The sequence below is a fragment of the Arachis ipaensis genome, chromosome B05, assembly GCF_000816755.2.
Source record: "Arachis ipaensis cultivar K30076 chromosome B05, Araip1.1, whole genome shotgun sequence".
Taxonomy (NCBI): domain Eukaryota; kingdom Viridiplantae; phylum Streptophyta; class Magnoliopsida; order Fabales; family Fabaceae; genus Arachis; species Arachis ipaensis.
This window is the reverse complement of record NC_029789.2, coordinates 11611244-11618217: the sequence shown is the minus strand read 5'-3', so window position 1 is coordinate 11618217 and position 6974 is coordinate 11611244.

Below are 6974 nucleotides of genomic sequence, written 5' to 3'. Positions count from 1 at the left end.
CAAATAAAGATGATGGTAGCAAGGAAGACAAGGTTAATGTAACTCATGATGATTTTCTTGTTGTTGAAGAGTTTGAATCTGTTAACCTTGTTGATAATAGCACTAGTTGGGTGATTGATAGTGGTGCTTCTATTCATGTTACATCTAGGAGGGATTTGTTTACATCTTATACTCCTGGTGATTTTGGTGATGTGAAAATGGCTCATCAAGGTGTTGCAAAATGTGCCGGTGTTGGACAGGTTTGCTTGGAAACCTCCAACGTTTCCAAGTTGAGTTTGAAGCGTGTGAAGCATGTTCCAGATATTCGGTTGAACTTACTTTCTGTTGGTAAGTTGTGTGATGAAGACTTGGATAGTTCATTCTCTCGTGATAGTTGGAAGCTCACCAAGGGTTCCATGGTTGTTGCTAGAGGTACTCGACACTCTACTCTTTATTTAACTCAAGTAAAGATTGTGAAAGATGTTGTTAATGCTGCTGAGTTTGTTGATGAAACTGATTTATGGCATAAGAGATTATGTCATATGAGTGAGAAAGGTATGAATATGTTATCCAAGAGGAATCTTTTGTCTGGTTGCAAGGTTGCTTTGCAAAAGTGCAACCATTGCTTTGCTGGGAAACAGAACAGAGTTTCTTTCAAGAGCCACCCACCTTCAAGGAAGTCAGAGATACTTGACTTGGTGCATTCTGATGTATGTGGGCCGATGAAGAAAAGAACACTTGGAGGGTCTATCTATTTTGTAACCTTTATTGATGATCATTCTAGGAAATTATGGTTTACATTTTGAAGACCAAAGATCAAGTTTTGAATGTGTTCAAGCAATTTCAAGCTTCTGTTGACAGAGAAACTGGGAAAACGTTGAAATGCATTCGTACTGACAATGATGGTGAGTACTCAGGTCCATTTGATGCTTATTGTAAAGAGCATGGTATAAGACATCAGAAGACTCCTCCGAAGACTCCTCAGTTGAATGGCTTGGCTGAAAGGATGAACAGAACATTGGTTGAAAGAGTTAGGTGCTTATTGTCACAGTCTGGATTGGCAAAATCTTTTTGGGGTGAAGCTTTGAGCACTGTTGTTCATGTCTTGAATCGGACACCATGTGTTCCCTTGCAATTTGAAGTGCCAGAGAAGGTATGGTCAGGTAAAGATGTTTCTTATGAGTCATTTAAGAGTCTTTGGATGTAAAGCTTTTGTTCATATTCCTAAAGATGAGAGATCTAAGCTTGATGCAAAGACTAGGTAATGTATTTTTATTGGCTATGGCATGGATGAGTTTGGTTACAGGTTTTATGATCCTGTTAACAAAAAGGTGATTCAGAGTAGAGACGTTGTCTTTGTTGAAGACCAAACATTGAAGGATGTTGATAATGCGGAGAAGCCAATGGTTCAGCCTAGTGATGATTTTTCTGACTTGGATATTACTCCCTCTATGCCTATGGTAGAAGATGGTAGAGTTGAAGCTCAAAATAATGAGCATGATACAAGTGCAGGTGAAGATAGAACAATTGATCCGATACTTGATGAAGTTGGTGATGATGATCAAGATGAACAACCAGCTTTGAAAATTCCTGCAAATGCACTCAGAAGGTCTACAAGAGAGAGGAAGCCTTCGTCAAAGTATTCTCCACATGAGTTTATTTTGTTGACTGATGGATGAGAACCTGAATGCTTTGGAGAGGCTGTTGAAGATGAAAGCAAAGTTTAATGGCTTGAAGCTATGCAAGAAGAAATGAAGTCCTTGCTTGAGAATGATACCTATGAGTTAGTGAAGCTACCGAAAGGTATGAGAGTTTTGAAGAACAAATGGGTATTCAGAATCAAGAATAAAGAACACAATTCTAAGCCTCGGTATAAGGCTAGATTGGTTGTTAGAGGTTTTAGCCAGAGAAAAGGTGTTGATTATGAGGAGATCTTTTCTCCTGTTGTGAGGATGTCATCCATTCGTGATGTGCTTGGATTAGCAGCGTATCTTGATTTGGAGATTGAGCAAATGGATGTGAAGACAGCTTTTCTTCATGGTGATTTAGATAAGGAGATCTACATGGAGCAACTGGAGGACTTTGTTGTTAAAAGAAAGGAAGATTTTGTGTGCAAGCTTAAGAAGAGTCTTTATGGGTTGAAGCAAGCTCCAAGACAGTGGTACAAGAAGTTTGTATCTGTTATGGGGAAGCATGGTTACCGTAAGACAACTTCAGATCATTGTGTATTTGTGCAAAAATTTTCTGATGATGATTTTATCATTCTTTTGCTTTATGTGGATGATATTTTGATTGTGGGCAAGAATGCTTTGAGGATTAATGAGTTGAAGAAACAATTGAGCAAGTTCTTTGCTATGAAGGACTTGGGTCCTGCCAAACAAATTTTGGGCATGACTATTACTCGTTATAGAGATTCCAAGAAGCTTTATTTGTCACATGAGAAGTACATAAAGAAAGTGCTTCAAAGGTTTGGCATGAATGATGCCAAATGTGTTGCTAGTTCTTTTGCTCCTCATTTTAAGTTGAGTACCAAGCAGTGTCCAACCACTGATGAGGAGAAACAAGCAATGGATGAAATTCCTTATGCCTCAACTGTTGGAAGCTTGATGTATGCTATGGTATGTACTAGACCAGACATTGCTCATGCGGTTGGTACTGTGAGCCGTTTTCTCTCTAATCCAGGTAAAGAACATTGGAATGTTGTTAAATGGATTATGAGATATCTCAAAGGTACAACTAACTTGAGTTTGAGTTTTGATGGTGAGAAACCTTTGCTAGTTGATTTTACTGATGTAGACATGACAGGAGATATCGATTCTCGAAAGTCTACTTTAGGTTATTTGGTCAAGTTTGCAAGGGGAGCTATTTCATGGTAGTCAAGACTACAAAAGTGTGTTGCACTTTCTACCACAGAGGCAAAGTTTATTGCAGCAACTGAAGCATGTAAAGAGTTATTGTGGATGAAGAAGTTTCTTGCAGCACTTGGTTTCAAGTAAGACCGTTATGTGTTGTTGTGTGATAGCCAAAGTGCTATTCATCTTGCCAAGAATTCTACTTTTCATCCAAGATCTAAACATATTGATGTTAGGTATCACTGGATACGGGATGTGTTAGATTCCAAATTGTTGGAACTTGAGAAAGTTCACACTGATGACAATGGTGCTGATATGATGACAAAATCATTGTCAAGAGAAAAGTTTGAAACATGTTGTTTGATCGCCGGAATGACGAGAGCCTCCACCTAGTCGAGAAGGGGGAGATTTGTTGGGTTTTTTTTCTCTCCTTTGTGAGGTCCAAGTTCAACATTTTGGGGGTGTATTCTTTTATCCTAGTGTCACAACCTTAATTCAGATTTTGGAGTTCATTTGAGAGAAAGAGAGTAGCCACCAAAGAGAGAAAGAGAAGGGAAAAACAGAATTTCCGTTTTTGCCCAAAGCAGTAAATTTCAAATGGCATCTTCTCAGTTGTTCACCGTTGGATCGGCTTAAAATTTAAACTGTGTATTCTTATCATCTTTTTCTTTATTCTGGTCGGTGAAGATGTTGATTGAAGATTTTCAGTGAGAGAAATTGGTTTCGCAAGAGAGAAATTAGGTTTCCCATTTTTACACAGAGCAGCAATTTTGGAACGGTAATTTCTCATTCTTTCACCGTTGGATCAATGTGAAATTTGGAGTGTAGATTTTCCACATCTTGTTCTTCATTCTGAACGGTGAAGATTTTAATTGTAGGTCTGTAGAGGGAGAAATTGACTTCGACAGTAGCTCTATTTTTTTGGGTATATTTCATCTTCTTGCTTCTAATTTGTAAGCTTTGGTGCTTTGATGTTTTGGCTGGTTATATGCACTTTTTTTGTGCTTTGTTTGAGACTCTCTTGTACCTCATTTGATTATAGTGGAGCTATTTCATTGGTCTGGACGACTCGTGGTTTTTACCTCTCACATTGAGGGGGTTTTCCACGTTAAAATCTCGGTGTGTTCTTATTATTGCTTTACTTGCTATATTTGCTTGTTATAGTTACTGCCATATTGTGTTGTAAGTACTTCCATATTGTTCTTGTGTTGGACATTTGTGTCGTTTCCGCTGCTAGGCTCTTTCAATAACTTCATATAATCTTTATATAGATTTCAATCTATATTAACCGCCGGATGATATTTGAATGGATGGGTGCTATTTGAACTTCATTTGATGCCAAATGAATTGCGAGTTAACAACCTAACATAGTATCTCATGTCAAATACCTACATATACGTTTGAATCAAACTTGTGCTGCATAAAGATTGTTTTAACACAAGCAAGTGCTTGCACAACAGTAGACTTGTACCTTAAACGTGCAAACTCTATCTGCTTGCAACTTGCCTACTGTTAGATTTTGGTATTAGAGAAACATCATGAAGCTACTCATTATCATCACAACTCATTGAGAGTTGTAATCAAAATTGGAGTTGCAAGATTTGACAATGGTGAAACATCAAAGAAATTGGACCTTTAAAATAGTTTTAGAAGATGTTTATTTGATCATATTCTTTATATCAAATTTGTTGAACCTAGAGATATCTTAATCGTGTGTTTTTATATTGATGATTTAATTTTTACTGACAACAATTTAAAGATAATGGTATAATTCAAGAAGGCTATGATAAAGTATTTTGAAATGATGAATATAGAGTCGATGCCTTACTTTCTTGATATTAATGTCGTTTAAAAAGATGATGAAATCTTCATTTAATAGAAGAAATATATAAATAATATTTTAAAAAAATTTCAGATAGAACATTTAAAATCAGTTCCTACTCCAATAAAAAAAAGTTTAAGTTATTGAGAGAAGATAAAGGAGGAATAGTAAGTTCCACTTATTACAAAAGTTTGATTGAAAATCTGAGGTAGTTGATTACAACTAGATCAGATATCGTGTTTGGAGTTGGATTGCAAAGAACCTTATTATACTAACCATTTGCAAGTAACAAAAAGAATTTTTCGATATACCAAGATACTTTAAATAATGAAATTTATTATGAAAATACTAATGAAGTGAATCTTGTCAATTACACTGATAGTGATTGGATTAGAAATATAGAAACAAAAAAGTACTTCAAATTTGTATTTCATCTTAATTCTGGTGCAATTTGATGGTTATCAAAGAAACAACTAGTAGTTACTTTTTTAGTTTTTCTACAATATAAGTAGAATATATAGCAACAACAAATTGTACAACACAAGTAATTTGGTTAAGAAAAATTCTTAAAGAATTGAACGAGAAACAAAGTACTCTAATAGCGATATTTTGTGATAACAAGACACCTTATAAAAATTCAATAATTTATGAAAGATTTAAGTATATTGATATTCGGCTTCATAAAATTAGAGAAATGATTAATAAAAAAGAAGTTGTGATCAAGTATTGTTATATTAAAAAATAAATAGCAAATATTTTTATAAATCTATTGAAGATTAAATTATTTTACAAGTTAAAAAAATACTTGAAATAATTAGAGACTCCCCTCCCTTACGAGATGCTAAAATGACACTCCTCTCCCCTCTATTTTATAAATGTACATTCTCCTCCGATCCCTTCTAACTTTTAAAAAATCTCTTAACAGTAGTAAGATTTTTTTATTTAATGTTAAAATAATATATATTGATATCGAAAAATTAATAGTAAAATATAAAAATAATTGTTAACAAAAATTTTGGTAAAATCATAATTTAATAATTAAAAAATTATTGAAGGGTAGGTATTTTAGAAAAAAATAATTTAATTATTAATTTTTTTAAAAATATTTTGGTAAAAATTCAATTTAATCAATAAAAAAATTTTTTAAAGGGTATTTTGGTAAACAAAATTTAATGATAAAAAATAAAATTTTTGCTAATAGGTATTTTTTCAAAAAATAATTTATTTTTTCTTAAAAAATGGATAAAATTAATATTAGTTAACACAAAAAATTTAAAGTGGATTAAAGAGGAGGTTTTTTAAAAGTTAGAAGGAAGGAAAATGTATATTTATAAAATAGAGGGGAGGAGAGTGTCATTTTAGCATCTCATAGGGGAGGGGAGTGGAATTTTCTCAAATAATTAATTATGCAAACTTAATTTAAAGGGTAAAAAACAAAAATAAGCCAAGGGTGAAAATAATTTACGTGAATAAGCCAAAATGAAAATTGCTTCATGAATCCATCAATGCACGTTTATATGTAGTTCGAACATTTCTACATAATTCGAACCAGCTTGGTTCGAATTATACACAAACACATGCACACACATAATTCGAACCAGCTTGGTTCGAATTACACACAAACACACGCACACACTAATTCGAACCAGCTTGGTTCAAATTACACACACAATAATTCATGGTATAATTCGAATTATGCTGTTAAAAAATTAATAATTTATTAAAAAAATTTATTAAAAAATTAATAATTTAAAAATAAAAAAATATATATATTTTTATTTCATACGTTAAAAAAAAGCTAACAAAATATTTAATTACGAGACTTCTTTAAAATATTAATGAGCTATCAATTCGAATTCCATACAATACTTTTCTGTCCATTTTTAATAGTTCATGAATATTTTTTAATAAATTTTTTTAATAAATTTTTTTAAATTATACTACAAAAAATATTTTATCCTATGCAAAACAATTTAAAAAAAATGGCTTAAAAAATGTTAGGAGTACTATAAAAATTTGTAATGTTATAATAACTTAGGTAAATACATGCATGTACTCAAATTTTAAATAAAATACTCTACATAGTCAATAATAATTTAGAAATGAAAGAAATAATTTTATTCCATACAAAATAATTAAAAAATATATTTTATTCTATACAAAATAATTTTAAAAAATGGCTTAAAAGATGTTATGAGTACCATAAAAGTTTGTAATATTCTAGTGATTTAGGTAAATATATGATAAAAATATTTTTTCTTTAATTTCTAAATTATTAGTGATTATGTGGAGTATTTCTTTAATGTCCTAAGTCATTAGGA